General features: G+C 47.0%; 1 protein-coding gene across 11 annotated transcripts in view; it reads right to left on the reverse strand.

Annotated features, from left to right (window-relative positions):
• Positions 1-17,637, reverse strand: part of rassf4a (Ras association domain family member 4a) — a 299,412-nt gene that overhangs the window by 264,822 nt on the left and 16,953 nt on the right. For 7 of the 11 annotated variants that reach the window (XM_038782769.1, XM_038782778.1, XM_038782765.1 and 4 more), the window contains one exon: positions 12,788-12,930. The gene's annotated coding sequence lies outside the window, so the exon portion shown is untranslated. Of the gene's footprint in view, positions 1-12,787; positions 12,931-17,212; positions 17,384-17,637 lie in introns of all 11 variants that reach the window. The other 4 variants (XM_038782775.1, XM_038782776.1, XM_038782774.1 and 1 more) reach the window with 2 other exon arrangements.

A 17,637-nucleotide genomic window follows, 5' to 3' on the forward strand; every position in this document is an offset into this window, starting at 1 on the left:
CTCTTCCCTTTATTTTTATGATATAGAATCCTTTCTTTATCAGTTTTTCCCCATCATACATAGCAAGGTTGTATCATGACACATACATTACATGGAGATAAATCAGTCGCGGTGAGCTTCCCGTATTTATTCTGACAGGACAGCCAGCAGTCTGCCAGCTTTGGGTGGTGCTGCTGATCGCCAGCGGGCAGAATTCATCAGCAGGTGAATAGGGGGCAAAGTCTAGGGCATCCTCCTCCCCCCCCCTCTCATCCCCCCCTATAAAGAGTTCTGGCACTTTTGGGCACGGCTCCACCCTCACCCCCTCTGGTGAGGAACTTCCTCCAACCGCCCTCCGGCGAGGGGAGAGGTATTTTTGCACGGCTTGTTGGCCGCTCTCCTTCAGGTGCGGCCCGAACTTCCTCACCTCGCGGGTTCGTCATCTCGCTCACCGTTTTCTCCAGGTTTCTGTTGCCTCTCATTTCCTTGCGGCCTCTGGTTGTTCGCCATTTCGGTTAATAGAACATAGAACATAGAACACTACAGCGCAGTACGGGCCCTTCGGCCCTCGATGTTGCGCCGACCTGTGAAACCATCTGAAGGCTATCTGATCTACACTATTCCATTTTCATCCATATGTCTATCCAGTGACCACTTAAATGCCCTTAAAGTTGGCGAGTCTACTACTGTTGCAGGCAGGGCGTTCCACACCCCTACTACTCTCTGAGTAAAGAAACTGCCTCTGACATCTGTCCTATATCTATCACCCCTCAATTTAAAGCTATGTCCCCTCGTGTTGGTCATCACCATCCGAGGAAAAAGACTCTCACTGTCCACCCTATCTAACCCTCTGACTATCTTATATGTCTCTATTAAGTCACCTCTCAGCCTTCTCCTCTCTAACAAAAACAACCTCAATTCCCTGAGCCTGTCCTCGTAAGACCTTCCCTCCATACCAGGCAACATCCTAGTAAATCTCCTCTGAACCCTTTCCAAAGCTTCCACATCCTTCCTATAATGTGGTGACCAGAACTGCACGCAGTACTCCAGGAGCGGCCGCACCAGAGTTATGTACAGCTGCAGCATGACCTTGTGGCTCCGAAACTCAATCCCCCTGCTTATAAAGGCTAGCACACCATATGACTTCTTAACAGCCCTATTAACCTGGGTGGCAACTTTCAGGGATTTATGGGATTTATATAATATTTTCTATCTTCGTTTTTAGAGGGTGATGAGGGGGATGCCTTTTTTTTCTCTCCTCGGTTCTGGTGGACTATTTTAAAAGTGCCTAAATTCCATTTCCTAGGAGCCATCTTCCATCCGTCGGTTCAGCACATCCCCGTCACTGGAAGTCTGCCATGTAATTTTTAACTGCATAAAATGTATAAGCATGGATGATCCACTCAAGCTTCCTCCCATCCTTCCTCATCGACCAGCATAACCCCGCTATTGCATTCTCACTCATGCCCTTATCTACCATTCAATATTATTCACCTCAGCATCTCCCCTTGGTACCAAGCTAAGAAATGATGGATGGGATCTTCCGGCTGTTCATGCTTGCGACCTTCTGCTGCCGAGAAACAAGCCCAAGGTGAGGCCAGATCACCCAATGTGTTGCTACCAAATCATACATCGTTAATATAAATGACAGTGGTCCATGATTCAGAATAACTCCCGGTTAGGAAAACAAAGGTCGTTTTTAAGGGATTTATATTTGTATTGGTAAACATTAGAAATAAGGTATGGTTTTAAGTGGATTTAATTTAATGTTTGTGTGCATGGAAGGGTCGAACCTTAAATTCATCTTGGACAAATATGTTCATATGTGTGAGGGTTGGTTAAGATCCAGCTGTGTTTCTATTGTGCTTAGAGAGGGCTACGGCGTGAATAATGAATAGGCCAGCAGAGTATGCGGGCGTTGCTTAGCAGCTGGGGCCTTGTAAGATAGAGAAGCTTTTAAATTTTAGTTTAGCTAATTTGACTGCAAACGGAGATAGGTAGTGAGGGAGAAGGCAGCTCTCACAGCCCTGTTGAAGTAATTGGCTTTAGAAGGCTAAAGTGGGAACATCTCTCTCAGCCTTGCTAGAAGAAAAGCCATACTATGGGATAATGCTTAAGAAACATAAAGTCCCGCTCGTTTAGGGAACTAGAGAAACAAAGAGAAGTTTTTAAGCAGTCTGAAGTTAACGGAACAGAGGGGACTGGGAATCAGAACAAATTACTATTCAGTAAAGTCACGGAAAGTTGAAACGGCTTTGGATCGAGAGAGGCCTGAAAGATATCTGCAGTGCCACGGCTTGCAAGAAATTACTACCGTTTGGGAGACACTATTTGAAATAATTGTGGAAATCGGAGGCTGGACCTTGGAGTTTGAATAAAAGTGTTTAAGACAAAGGAAATCTGAAAGGAGAGATGTCAAACCCGAGAGCGAACCCTCGATGGAAGCAGCGGAGGGAAAGCATCATTTAAAAGATTTGAGAGTGTGACTTTAGAAAGCAGAATTTGAACAGGTGTGGAATCCGGAATTCAGTGAGATAATGTGGCTCAGGGTATAAGAATTATCTGGGGGGCTTTGGGGGGGTTCAGCACGGTAGCATTGTGGTTAGCACAATCGCTTCACAGCTCCAGGGTCCCAGGTTCGATTCCGGCTTGGGTCACTGTCTGTGCGGAGTCTGCACATCCTCCCCGTGTGTGCGTGGGTTTCCTCCGGGTGCTCCGGTTTCCTCCCACAGTCACAAAGATGTGCAGGTTAGGTGGATTGGCCATGCTAAATTGCCCTTAGTGTCCAAAATTGCCCTTAGTGTTGGGTGGGGTTACTGGATTGTGGGGATGGAGTGGAGGTGTTGACCTTGGGTAGGGTGCTCTTTCCAAGAGCCGGTGCAGACTCGAAGGGCTGAATGGCCTCCTTCTACACTGTAAATTCTATGAAAATCTATGACTGTATCTTACCACAATCTTCTTCTGTACTTAAAAGGGACTTTTGTGTCTTAACTAGACCATTGTAGCTCAAGATGTACTTTGTAATCCACATTAATCTTTAAACCTGTGTGTATCTGTTAAGCTAAAGGAGTAAAGGAGTGTTATATTACAATATAATTTTTCCATGTTTAGTAAATGTTTTTTTCTTTTTGTCAAAATTAATTAATAATATTGTGATTCTGTTGCTCCACATTTTATTTTTTAAAATATATGATTTATTGAGCCAGGGTTCCACTCCCAGTTATAAAAGCCACTGGGATGCTAATGTCCCTGTCTTGCAGCAAGTGACTTATCCCTTGACTCTGAGCTTGCAAGCGGTTCAACTTATCATCCCCCTCCCTTTATTGGCTTCTTGCCGCAGTACAGTTCCACAGGAGTCAGTTGGCCTTCCGTACTCCACCCATTTAGCTATTTATTGACAGGGAGCATCAGCAGCCAAGTCAACTGCGTTTTCACTGAACTTCCAGCACATGTAGCTGTCAGATATGAGAACCTTGGTTGACCACTTCAACTTATGGGTGTGGGCGTCCACTGCGCAGACGGTTTACCAACCTACCCAAGATCCGCTAACGTACCACGAGCCTGGGAATCTGACAGTAGGGCATTCTTGGTTGGGAGCTTCTCAGCTACCCACTATCTCGACCAGTTAAGCCAATGGAAGGCTCAGGTGTGGAATCTTTCGATTGCTTTTGACGGCACGTGAGCAAACACCTGGATCTTTAATAATCATAGAACATAGAACATTACAGCACAGTACAGGCCCACGATGTTGCACCGTCCTGTGAAACCCTTCTAATGTCCCTCTACACTATTCCCTTATCGTCCATATGCCTATCCAATGACCATTTGAATGCGTTTAATGTTGGCGAGTCCACTACTGTTGCAGGCAGGGCATTCCACGCCCTTACTACTCTGGGTAAAGAACCTACCTCTGACATCTGTCCTATATCTATCTCCCCTCAATTTAAAGCTATGTCCCCTCATGCTGGACATCACCATCCGAGGAAAAAGGCTCTCGATGTCCACCCTATCTAATCCTCTGATCATCTTGTATGCCTCAATTAAGTCCCCTCTTAACCTTCTTCTCTCAAGTCCTTCAGCCTTAACATATGATCTTCCCTCCATACCAGGCAACATTCTTGTAAATCTCCTCTGTACCCTTTCCAATGCTTCCACATCCTTCCTATAATGTGGCGACCAGAACTGCTCACAATACTCCAAATGTGGCCGCACCAGAGTTTTGTACAACTGCAAAATGACCTCATGGCTCCGAAACTCAATTCCTCTACCAATAAAAGCTAACACACCTTAGCTTTTCTTAACAACCTTCTTACGCCTTCTTAACAACCCTCTCAACCTGGGTAGCAACTTTCAGGGATCTATGGACATGGACACCGAGATCTCTCTGCTCGTCCACACTACCAAGAATCTTACCATTAGCCCAGTACTCTGCCTTTCTGTTATTCCTTCCAAAATGAATCACCTCACACTTTTCTGCATCAAACTCCATTTGCCACCTGACAGCCTAGCTCTGCAGCTTATCTATGTCCCTCTGTAACTTGTAACATCCTTCTGCACTGTCCACAACTCCACCGACTTTAGTGTCATCTGCAAATTTGCTCACCCATCCTTCTACGCCCTCCTCCAGGTCATTTATAAAAATGACAAACAGCAACGGCCCCAAAACAGATCCTTGTGGCACACCACTAGTAACTGGACACCAGTCAGAGCATTTCCCATCAACCACCAGTCTTTGTCTTCTATCAGCAAGCCAATTTCTGATCCAAACTGCTAAATCACCCTGAATCCCATGCCTCTGTATTTTCTGCAATAGCCTACCGTGGGGAACCTTATCAAACGCTTTACTGAAATCCATATACACCACATCAACTGCTTTACCCTCATCCACCTGTTTGGTCACCTTCTCGAAGAACTCAATGAGGTTTGTGAGGCACGACCTACCCTTCACTAAACCATGTTGACTATCTCTAATCAAATTATTCCTTTCCAGATGATTATACGTCCTTACTCTTATAAACCTTTCCAAGACTTTTCCCACAACAGAAGTAAGGCTCACTGGTCTATAGTTACCGGGGTTATCTCTACTCCCCTTCTTGTACAAGGGGACAACATTTGCTATCCTCCAGGCCTCTGGCACTATTCCTGTAGACAAAGATGACTTAAAGATCAAAGCCAAAGGCTCAGCAATCTCCTCCCTAGCTTCCCAGAGAATCGGTGGGACTTCAGCAGAAACTAGCCCGGGCATATCCGAGACACAGGGTTGCTGCACTAGCAGTGCCTGAGAATCAGGAAATGATTCATCAAACCACATGCGGGTCTGAAAACTCAAACTGGTGTAAATTACATCGATATTGCCAAGTCTTGTTGTTTTATTTTCCATTCTTATTCAACCATCATGTGAGATAAACACCAAGTTGCTGTGCGGTGGATAACGAGATGTTACAACTTGTGACTTACGCTCTCATTTTTTTTTTTAAAATAGGGTTATCGGGTACAGGTAAGTCTGAGAAATAACCGGAGCAGTACCCGCAACGTATCTTGGAGCAAAATGTGGGAAAGCTTTACAATGGCACGCTCGACTGCCCCTGGACTCTTTGCCAATTAAACAATGCGGGTGTTGGCAGGGCGATCAGGGAAGATAAAGGAAGGCAGCTCCCTGCAAAGCCAAAACAAATAAAATTAAAAAAAAGAAACACACATGTGCCAATCGCTTACGGGCAACAAGAGGTCAGGTCAGGTCAGCAGCCAGAGTGCTCGACATTGCATTTCTCACCACAGCACATGTCCCAGTGAGACGCTGGCACCAAAAGTAACTCCAGCATTACGAGATATTCAATCATCCTCATTGCAAAATACAAACCACATGTCGAAGTTGGCAGCGGTACGTCCTTGGTATTTTTCTCCGAAGATGCTAATGGTGAGCGCAGACGAGCTTGTACATTAGGATTTGCAAAAGCAGCTCAAACACCAGGATTTCAGTGAAGTGCAATGACGAACATGTGAAGCTGTTGCTTATGGATTGAAAAGCCTCCGGCAGCACAGTTTAGCTTACAGAATTTTTCCTTCCAAAATTTGTTTGTACCTGGACAGAGTGCTTCGAGTTGTATGGTACCAGGGTGCAATATTGGTGGGAGGACAGGATGATGGCACAGTGGCTCTGCCTGTGTGGCGTTTGCACATTCTCAACATGTCTGCGTGGGTTTCCTCCGGTTGCCCCAGTTTCCTCCCACAGTCCAATGATGTGCAGGTTCGGCAGATTGGCCATGCTAAATTGCCCCTTAATGTCCAGGGATGTACAGATTAGGTTAGGAGGATAGGACGGGGTGGATGGGAGAGTGGACCTGGGTGGAGTGTTCTTTCGAAGAGCCAGTGCAGATTTGATGGGCCAAATGGCCTTCTTCTGCACTGTAGGGATTCTATGTACCATGTTCTAAGTAATTTCCCACCATGAATCAAGTGTTTGACAGAAATACCTTCACACATAAGTCAACTACTTCAACAATTCCAAGGGTTTCACTGCTGTAAATTTTACCCAGGGGTCCATGCCGCATGTTGATCTGTTTTGCTACCCAAAGACTGTCTAACGTTAGCCATAAATTTGCTTGTTACGACTGAGTAGAGAAACAATTTTGTTTGAAGTGTTAGTGCAGATCTACCTACCCACTACTAATCCCTCATTCATTGCTTTAAGATATTTCTCAGCGCCTCGTTTTAAGACTTTTAAGCTCGACAGAGAGAGAAAAAGTGAGAGAGAGAAAAGGTGAGAGAGAGAGAGAGAAAAAAAAAGCAAGAGAGAGAAAAGATAGAGAAAAGACAGAGAGAGAGAGAAAAATGTGAGAGAGAGAGAAAAAGTGAGAGAGGGAAAAAAAGAGAGAAAGAGAGAACAGGAGAGCGAGAAAGAGAGACTAAATTTTCTTTGGCTTTGGAGGAGATTAGCCTCATGACTCTTCTCTAAAATACCTCTAGGGCTTAAATTCCTCCTTTGCGTCTTGGTGACCAGAACTGGGCAAAGTATTCAAGCTGCATTCTGACTCGAGATTTATACAGTTTGAATGTGACAAAGTTGCCTTCTTCAAGAAGTCAGGCAAATTGTGTAAATTAAGCTCTCACTGATCATTTATAAGATTATTTCAATCTGTCTGGACGTTAACTATTTAGAACATAGAACATAGAACAGTACAGCACAGAACAGGCCCTTCGGCCCTCGATGTTGTGCCGAGCAATGATCACCCTACCCAAACCCACGCATCCACCCTATGAAATGAAATGAAAATCGCTTATTGTCACGAGTAGGCTTCAATGAAGTTACTGTGAAAAGCCCCTAGTCGCCACATTCCGGCGCCTGTCCGGGGAGGCTGGTACGGGAATCGAACCGTGCTGCTGGCCTGCTTGGTCTGCTTTATAAACCAGCGATTTAGCCTTGTGAGCTAAACCAGCCCCTAGGCTGTACCCTATACCCTATACCCTATAAACTATACCCGTAACCCAACAACTCCCCCCCTTAACCTTACTATTAGGACACTACGGGCAATTTAGCATGGCCAATCCACCTAACCCGCACAACTTTGGACTGTGGGAGGAAACCGGAGCACCCGGAGGAAACCCACGCACACACGGGGAGGACGTGCAGACTCCACACAGACAGTGACCCAGCCGGGAATCGAACCTGGGACCCTGGAGCTGTGAAGCATTTATGCTAACCACCATGCTACCGTGCTGCCCCTACATTTATTTTATTTTAATCAAGTGAATGAGAAGCCTATTGCACACAGGGTACTGGAAATGAAGAGTTAAACAACAGGAGTCTTGGTTTTATGGTATTGCAAACATGGATCTCAATATTAGGCTTTAAAAATTACATTTGAGGTTGTGAAAAGACAAAACGATTTAGTTAATGCATTTTTTCTTCATTTGAATACAGTCATTGACAATTCCTAGCCACAAGATTCACTTAACTCAATCGATCTAGACATGTCAAAGTAATTGTTAAAGCAAATACTCACACGTTGCATGGCACAAATAATCAACATCTATGCTAGTATTGTTCAACCAAAGGTGTGTTTAACAAAACCAGAATATAGTCAGCACTTCAGTGATGTCATTGTGTGGGTGGAGCTGGGCTGTGGCTCTGGCTTTTACTTTCATTTCGAGCAGGGAGCAGGGCTGTGGCTCTGAGTTTTACTTTGGATTTACACAGTTGGAAGCTGGATTCAGACAAAGAAAGCTCCTCTCTCTATATATGTTAAAAGGTGTACAGGTCACTTGATAATTTAAAAATGATACCTGTTTTCTGTAAAGAATTCAAACCTACTGTTTTGTTAAAAGGGTTTTCCTGGTTTTATTGGATGTTGTTATCAAATTGAAAGAGCAGAAAGGAAAGTTATTAAGTGTTATATATAGAACTGTAGCTGTGTGGGGAATTTATGTTTATACTTGATTAAAAAAATCAAGCCCACGGCTCCAAAAATACTCTCCATTTGAAATTATTGGGAGATCTAACAATTGTTGGATTCATTTCTCATTTCGAATTTTTTGTTTTTTTTATTTGCATAGGTTAACCGGCAGAAAGCAGGGGAAAATTTAACTTTTGCTGAAGTCCTAAAACTTGCACTTTTTCCTTCACCTTTATATTGGTCAGGATTTCCCAAAGGAATGGGATGGGACCCCCAGTGAGGCACTGCAGCAGCAAAGTGGGCCACACATCTTCAACTAAATGTTAATTGTTGCGAGACCCCTTTAAATACTCGCGTTATTTTTAATGGCTAAATGGCTGACCACAGAACTGCTGACACTGCAGAAGGCGGCCATTCGGCCCATCGTGTCTGTACTGACATCACCTCTGCTTCTTTTGAGAATCACTTCAAATCTGTGCCCTCCTCTCCATCCTTTTACCGGAGGGAACAGTTTCTCCTCATCGTACTCTGTCCAGCTTCCAACTGTTTGAGGCCATGGAGCTATTTGCTGGAGGCCTGTTCCAGAAAGCCAACTGAAAAGGCGCATTTTGTGAACATTAAAAGCCCCCTCCCCACCCGACCAACTCTCCTCTCCCCTCCCCCTCCCCCTCCCCCCGCCCCCTGGTCTCAGCTCCCACTGCAGATTAACAACAGTTTCAAAGCCTCGAGTTGGATGGTTTGTTCTGTGTCCCCAAATCATTATCGTTAAATGCGGGACGATCTTAGCGTAGATAAACGTCTGAAGTCACCGCACGCAGAGGAATAACAGCTGACAATGATAATTTGCGGAAAGCTGGGTGAAGGGAGCAAACAGAAACAAAACAAGAGAAGATACCTTGTGGAGGAATAGGAGTTGATTCAAAATGCCTTTCTTTTGAAAAGAAGGTCATTCATGCAGAGAATGCAGCTGGGATTTTCCCTTCAACATTCCTGGCACACAATAGGATTAGATTCCAGGAAATTCCCAATCCCAAACTAGTGACTGCCAACTTTCATAATTATAATAGTCAGAAAGTCCGAGCCTGTGAAGCAAATTGAGGTCATCTTAAAAACATCATTTTAGAATGATACAAGTCATGTGAAGGCTGTCTTGGTGCAATAGAGGATGCAGCTGAAATATCAAAGTCGGCCAAAGACCAAGGGAGGGAGAGACGAAGAGGAGATCAGGTGAAACAGAGACGAGGTAATACACGCACAGAACAGGATTCCTTGCGAGGGAGCAGCTGGTCGACATTCAGACAAATCACAATGAAGTCAAATTAGAAATTGCCACATACAAGGCGAGCCATATGCCGGCCCATCAGTTGAGGAGGCAGGCGGCACACAGCAAACTTTCAAGTGTGTGAACAGAGAAAGGGAGAGGTAGTGTCAGAGCCAGGGAGGATAAATGAGGTGTTCAAGGGGCACTACAAGAAGCTGTTCAGGGGCGGGCCGGGTGGAGAGGAAGGGGATATGGGATGATTTCTGGATGGGTTGGAGTTTCCATGGCTGGAGGAAGAGAGGAGGCAGACGTCGGAGGAGCCGCTGGGACTGAGGGAGGTGATTGACAGTATTAGGGGGATGAAGTCGGGGAACGCGCCAGGGCCAGACGGAGTTTTAAAAGGCGTTCGCGACAAGAGTTGACACCACATTTGTTGGGGATGTTTGGTGAGGCGTTGGAGAAGGGGGACCTGTCAGAGACACGGACACAGGAGTGAAAGTGCTGGCTATGTTGGTGGCGGGGAGAATGGAGGGATGTGTGCCAGGAGTGGTAGCGGAGGATCAAATGGGTTTTGTGTAGGGCAGGCAGTCTCCAGTGACATCAAGAGGGTGTTAAATATGGTTATGACCATCAGTGGGGCAGGTGCCGGAGATCACTGTGTCTATGGATGCAGACAAGGCTTTTGATCGGTGGAGCGGAGGTATTTATTTGAGATCTTGGGTTTGGCCCGAAGTTTGTGGCGTGGGTGTGTCTGTTATATGTAGCCTTGGTGGCAAGTGTATGTCCAAATGGGATGAGTGCACAGAGCTTGGGCTGTGCAGGGAACGAGACAGGGGCGTCCGTTCTCATCATTGGTGTTCGCGCTGCCGATTGAGCCCTTGGCGATGGCCCTTAGGGGGTTTGTAAATTGGCACGGGATTGTGAGGTGGAGCAGGGAGCACTGGCTGTCGTTGTATATGGATGATCTGTTGCTGTTCGTGTCGGACCTGTTGGAAAGTATGGGTAGGATCATGGGAATTTTGGAGAGTTTCGGGGCCTTCTCTGGGTAGAAGTTAAATGTCGGGAAGAGAATGTGTTTCCAGTGAATGTGACGGATCGGGGGGGCCAACCTGCGGATGTTGCCATTTAAAGTAGCGAGGGAAAGGTTCAGGTCCTTAGGAATTCAGGTGACGCTGAATGGGCTATGATGCACAGGTGAAACTGGACAACGTTGGTGGAGGAGATTACGGGGGAACTTTAAGAGATGGAATGCATTGTACCTGGCTCTGGCAGGGAGGAGTCAGGTGGTAAAAATGCACTGCCATTTGAACGTGTATTTGGAAGGGCAGTTTGCAGGTCTGGATGAGTTGAGGGAGAGATTCGAGTGAATTTAGATACATGCAAGCGAGGGACTTTGCGCAGAAAGAGTGGAGGAGGTTTCCCAGGTTACCGGAGTATACCCGATTGGAGCAACTGTGGTTCCAGGATGAGTCGGGAGAGGGTAAGATTTGAGGATATATATGGGCGGTTGGGGGGAGTTGCTGCAGGTGGCAAGAACAAATGTGAGGAGGTGTGCTGCCAAGGCTCCTGTTCGTTTTCCAGACCCTCTCGTTCTTTCTCCCAAAGGCCTTCTTCCGGAAATTGGAGACAGTGATTTTGGAATTTATATGGATGGGGAAAGTGCCGAATGTAAAGAGGCCTCTGCTACAGAGGCAAAGGCAGAAAGCGGGGTTGATGCTCCCGAACCTGCTCCACTATTGTTGGGCAGCGAACGTGAAGAAGGCGAGGGGGGGTGGGGGTGGTCAAAATGGAGGAGACCTGTAAGGGATCTAATTTGTGGGCTTTGGTGACGGCTCCACTGCTGCTAGCTCCGAGGAAGTATATGGGAGCCCGGTGGCACAGGTGAAAAAAAAATGAAATGAAAATTGCTTATTGTCACGAGTAGGCTTCATTAAAGTTACTGTGAAAAGCCCCTAGTCGCCACATTCCGGCGCCTATTCGGGGAGGCTGGTACGGGAATTGAACCGTGCTGCTGGCCTGCCTGGGTCTGCTTTCAAAGCCAGCTATTAGCTGTGTGCTAAACCAGCCCCTTGATGGTTTGAGTGTGGAATCAGGGACACCAAGTTGGAAGGGATGTCGGTGTTGATGCTGCTGTGTGGAAACTATAGGTTTAAGCCAGGGGAAATGGATGGGATGTACAGAAAGTGGAGGGAGGCGGGACTGGTGAGGGCGAGGGATGTGTATTTGGAAGGGCAGTTTGCAGGTCTGGATGAGTTGAGGGAGAGGTTCGAGTGAATTTAGATACATGCAAGCGAGGGACTTTGTGCAGAAAGAGTGGAGGAGGTTTCCCAGGTTACCGGAGTATACCCGATTGGAGCAACTGTGGTTCCAGGATGAGTCGGGAGAGGGTAAGATTTGAGGATATATATGGGCGGTTGGGGGGAGTTGCTGCAGGTGGCAAGAACAAATGAGAGGAGGAGTTGGGGGGGCAATAGGCTGGGGACTGTGGTGAGAGACAGTGGTGAGGGTGAATTCAATCTCTTCTTGCGTGACGATGAGCTTGATTCAGTTCAAGGTGGTGCATAGGGTACATATGACCCGGGCGAGGATGAGTGAGTTCTTCCAGGAGTGGCTGATGAGTGTGAGAAGTGAGGGCGAGGGTGGGCGAATCATGTCCACGTGTTCTGGGTTGCGGGAAGTTAGAGAGTTATTGGGAAGTGGTGTTTCGGACGTTATCTGAGATTGTGGGGGTGGAGGTCAGGCCGGTCCCAATGGCGGCAATCTTTGGTGTGTCGGTAATGCCGGAGCTGCTTGAGAGGAAGAGGGCCGATGGCGAGGCCTTTGTCTCTCTAATTCCCCGGCGAAGGACCTTGCTGAATCGGAGGTCGGATACACCGCCAGGGGTGGCGGCCTGGCTGCGGGACTTGACTTTCTCCGAACGGACCAAATTAAACTTAAGTTGAGGGAGTCAGAGGAGGGCATCGAGACACGCTGGGGGCTGGTCGTGACAATGTTTGAGGAACTGTTCGTCGCGGGGGGTGGGGGAGGGGGGGTAGGGGGTAAGAGGGGAAACATTGTGCAAACTGTGGTCTGCGAGTTGGTGGTGTTGTATATGTTACTGTTTTTCCCATATGTTTGGAATAAAATACATTTGAAAAGATAAATTTCCACTTACTCGACACACCTTATTGATGGTATTCTGGAGATCAGGTAACCTCAGTGGGAATCGTCTTCACATGTAACTCAATCATTCAGAGCCAAATCTCCTAAGACGCCCAACAGTGTTGATTTAGGGAATTCTGACAGGATGAAACCAGTCTGTTTTGGGTTGGAAAAAATAAATCTGTAAGAACTGAACAAAATAATTTACAGTAACAGTTTTACAAGAGGGAAGACAATTAAATGGAAATTAGTCGACGGGCTAAGTAGGAGAAGTCTGCAAACAGACTTGATCAGAACTTTGCATGAAATGACACACCACAAACTTCTCCCCTCACCCCAGACTCTTGCCTCTCACACCCGTGTTTCAAACTGGAGCCCGAGCCCTCTCCATACCCAATTTTCCTCCTTTCCAAGATTAATGCAGACAGATATGTTCATGTTATCTCCCAACATCCAAACAAACTTGTGAGCCAGCAAGGAAATGTGAATTCACATTTATTTAGCACTTTTCATATTTTGTGTGGGGTGGGTCTTTTTCTGCTGCTTAAAGACTTCCAACTGTGTGAGACAAGCTGGGCGGACCAGATAGCCTTTACCTGTCCATCACCACTGCTCATCTGTCCACGTGTCTTCAGCACTAATTACTTTTGGAGCGTAGTCACGATTGTTACGTGGGCAGCCTTTTTTCCACACAGTAAAGAACGATAAAGAACAAATAAATGAATGAATGACCAGAGAATGTAGCTTTGGGGATGTTGGTCGGGTCACTGGATTGCAGCTACGAACATAAAGCTTCGCTATGCATTCACCTTCCTAGTCCAGCACCACTTTTCTGAGTTCCCACATTCTTGCTGATGTGGTGACGTGTGCCTGCGCGCATCATAATGTAAGATGCATGGCAGAGCAAGGGATAAATATGGGACTGCAGAGTGGCACCGTGCACAATGTGCTGTGTGCAGTCACATGGCCAGGGAGCGATCTGGAACAGAGCATGTAAACAGCTAACCCGCATAGTGGTAACAACCACATTATCAACAGGTCCAGGCAGTAGCCGACCCGAGTGACTGTCTCTCTACTGTGGCTATTTTTCTGGCTGGGTGCCCCTGGAGAGGGAGCGCACGGTGTCCACCAGCATGGTCAAGTCACCCTGGGGACTGAGGCGCATTACCAACCCTCTTACTCCTGTTTTGGTCTAGTGTTTTAAGTTTCATTTGTGATTTGTTTAAGACAGCACCCCGTTAATTTATCCCTCGGTTTATTTGATTTAGTTTACTTGATCTTCTCAAAACAGGGTAGCAACTCCATCATGCAAGACCATACTTGGAACTGGAAATAGTTAAAGCTGACCATTTAAGCACACAGGCCTCAAGATCACAGTGAGCCATCATCACTGCAATATAACTATAGTATGGATGAGATTAAGTAGCTTGACGCACATCAGAGATTAAATTCAAGGCCGAGCCAACTGGGGAACCTGCGGTAGGATGTCTAACAAGATTCAAACTTGAACTCGGCAGTGCATTAGTCACAGCTGTGTGGTGCTGTGCCCAATTCCAAAGAAAGACAGTTAAGCTAACAAAGCAATGCAAGTAAGAACAATGAGACAATACAGGGGGAAGGCTAATAGTTGTTTTACATCATGTAGCTCAGAGGTTATCCTGTACAAGATTTAGGATACACACAGCGCCGGCCCTAGGGTTGCTGGGGCCCTGGGCAAGCTGAACTTCGGCGCCCTTCGGGGGGGCGAGGGGGCGGGGTCGAGGGGGGGGGGGTGAGGGGGGGGGGCAGAGGGCCGAAGGGCGGGGCCGAGGGGAGGGGGGGGCCGAGGGGAGGGGGGGGCCGAGGGGAGGGGGGGCCGAGCCCGGGGCCGAGGGGGGGGCGGGCCCGAGGCCGAGGGGGGGCGGGACGAGGGGAGGGGGGGGCCGAGGGGGGGTGGGCCGAGCCGAGATGACCGGGGGCGGGGCCGGGGGGGGGGCGGACGGAGGTCGGAGGGGGGCGAATGGGCCGCCCTGGGGGAGGGCAGCCACCGCGCATGCGCTGGTTGGCACCGGCCCAACTGCGCATGCGCGGGACCCGAGTCTCTGGCGCCCCCTAGCACATGGCGCCCCGGGCGACTGCCCGGGTTGCCGGTACCTTGGACCGGCCCTGGATGCACATTTGTATTTGTGCAGGACTACCTGTTGAAGGGGCTGCAATCTCAAAATTGGCAAACGAATTATACAAATGAGATGAACTATCAGATACTAGATTTACTCCACTCGACCACACCACATTCAGCTTATTCACTAAACAACTTGCCCTCAGATACGGTAGCACGGTAGCATGGTGGTTAGCATAAATGCTTCACAGCTCCAGGGTCCCAGGTTCGATTCCCGGCTGGGTCACTGTCTGTGCGGAGTCTGCACGTCCTCCTCGTGTGTGCGTGGGTTTCCTCCGGGTGCTCCGGTTTCCTCCCACAGTCTAAAGATGCGCGGGTTAGGTGGATTGGCCATGCTAAATTGCCCGTAGTGTCCTAAAAAAGTAAGGTTAAGGGTTGGGTTGGGTATAGGGTGGATATGTGGGTTTGAGTAGGGTGATCATTGCTCGGCACAACATGGAGGGCCGAAGGGCCTGTTCTGTGCTGTACTGTTCTATGTTCTAACTGCAAGGTAACGTCACAATGTGAGCCATTTACTCGACTTTGTCTTCCATCAATAACTTCCTTGGTGATTATTGAATGTGCAAATACATTCACCTTGGTCAATTCACAGGAATTGGGTGACCAATTGGGTGAATGTACATGATCCCATTTCACTATTTCCAAGAAGGACAGGGAAACTCTCTCCAGTGTCCTGGACCAATGTGGTCATTATCACCGTGCTGAATGTGGGAGGTTGCTGTGTGCAAATTGACTGTCACACTGCCGACACAGCAGTGGCGAATACATCAGAAATATTTAATTGGCTCCACGGTGCTCCAAGGGATCCCAGATTCATGAAAGGGGCTACATAAATGCAAGTTCATCTTTCATTTATTTTACTTACCTGACCCAGTTACACGTTGCAAAGCCAATTATTAGTTTTCCTCTGTCAGGGATAGTCTCGTCGTTCTGCTCTGCATTGCCCTGTTAGCTCAGACATCTTCCTTTTTCCACTCCATGACCAAAATTGGGTCAAGCACCAAGGTGCAGTCTGACTAATGCACTGCCGAGTTCAAGCAGGAGCTCCGCCGACTTATAATCTTTTATTTTGTCTATAATGTTTAATAATCTATTTGCTTGTTTGACTGGTAATTCGACACTATTCATGAAGTGATTAAGTTATTCATTTTTTTCCTCCTACATTCAACAGTAGGAAAGGATATGTTCCAGTGGAATGATTTATAGCCCCAAGTTATAGCCTTTGTGACATGGGGAAAATAATCCATTGGATACAGCTCAGCTCTTTGTACCTCAACAGCTGCTCACGTAGCTTTAGGATGCAACGTATCATAGACTATTTTCTAAATGGGAAAAGGCTTAGGAAATCAGAAGTACAAAGGGACTTAGGAGTCCTAGTTCACGATTCTCTTCAGCTTGATGTGCAGGTTCAGTCGGCATTTTGGAATGTAATGTTGGCATTCATGTCGAGAGGGCTAGAATACAAGAGCAGGGATGGACTTCTGAGGCTGTATAAAGCTCTGATCAAGCCCCATTTGGAGTATTGTGAGCAGTGTTGGGCCCCCTATCTAAGGAAAGATGTGCTGGCCTTGGAATGGGTCTAGAGCAGACATTTTCAAAGTGGGGGTCATGACCCGTGGGTGGGTCGTGGGCTCATGTCGGTAGGGTCACGGAGCCAGCCATTGTGGCATTCCCGATCGCGGGAATTCACGCGCAACAGCCGCAGCAGCCATCTTTTAACAATGCAGCTGCGAGCGGCTTTGAACATGGCGACCAGCTAATAAAATGCGGTCACACTGCGCATGCGGACCGGGAGTGTTGGGACCTGAACCCGGGGTCAAAGCCCGATGGCGGATGGCGGTGGCTGACTGTGTGTTGATCACCGATGATGAACAAGACTATGACCTCGATTTGTTTTGCATCCCTAAACATTACTCAAATGATCAGGAGAGAGTATATATTCCTCATGGTTCAATCATGGACAGAACTGAACGTTTGGCAAGGGATGTAATGAAAGCCATGAGGAATCATCACATCTTCGCCCTCTGTGTACTGAAGAGTGGTCATAAGTTCTTTGCTGACCATACAGACTACATTAAAGCATTGAATCGAAACAGTGATCAATCAATCCCAATGACGGTGGACTTGATTGGCTTGAAGAGTTACTGTAATGATCAGTCAACAGGGGAGCTACTCTGAGTTTATGAACTGAGATATGAAATCCACACTTTCCTCCTCGAGAAATTGTCCTCTTTGGCTGATTCGATTGCTGATGAAACTTGGATGCTAACCACATCTTACCTTGAAGACATCTTTTCAAGTCTAAATGAACTAAACCTCAAATTGCAAGGGTAGGATGACGATTGCTTTCGGCACTGTGAAGTAATCGCAAATTTCCAGAAGTCATTGAAAGTTTGGCAATTGCGAGTGCATTTTTTTCATTTTCAAAATTACGACATGTTCCCCACATTGCTGCAACACATCGAAGAAAACAGCATTAATAAGGAAACTATCAATGGACTGGCAAGCCTGACTCCAAATGAAGCTGACTGAACATCTGCACCTCAGTTTTGACAGCGCATTAAAAACACGGCATTAGTCAATGAAACTGTCAGCATTCTGGAGTAGCGTATCTGGAGTTGAGTAAAACAAGCATTTTGTTGCTTTAGTCCTTCAGAATGACCTAAATGTGTGAGGTTGGATTTTCCATCCTCACAAAGATGAAG

The sequence above is a fragment of the Scyliorhinus canicula genome, chromosome 22, assembly GCF_902713615.1.
Source record: "Scyliorhinus canicula chromosome 22, sScyCan1.1, whole genome shotgun sequence".
In the NCBI taxonomy this organism is placed as follows: Eukaryota; Metazoa; Chordata; class Chondrichthyes; order Carcharhiniformes; family Scyliorhinidae; genus Scyliorhinus; species Scyliorhinus canicula.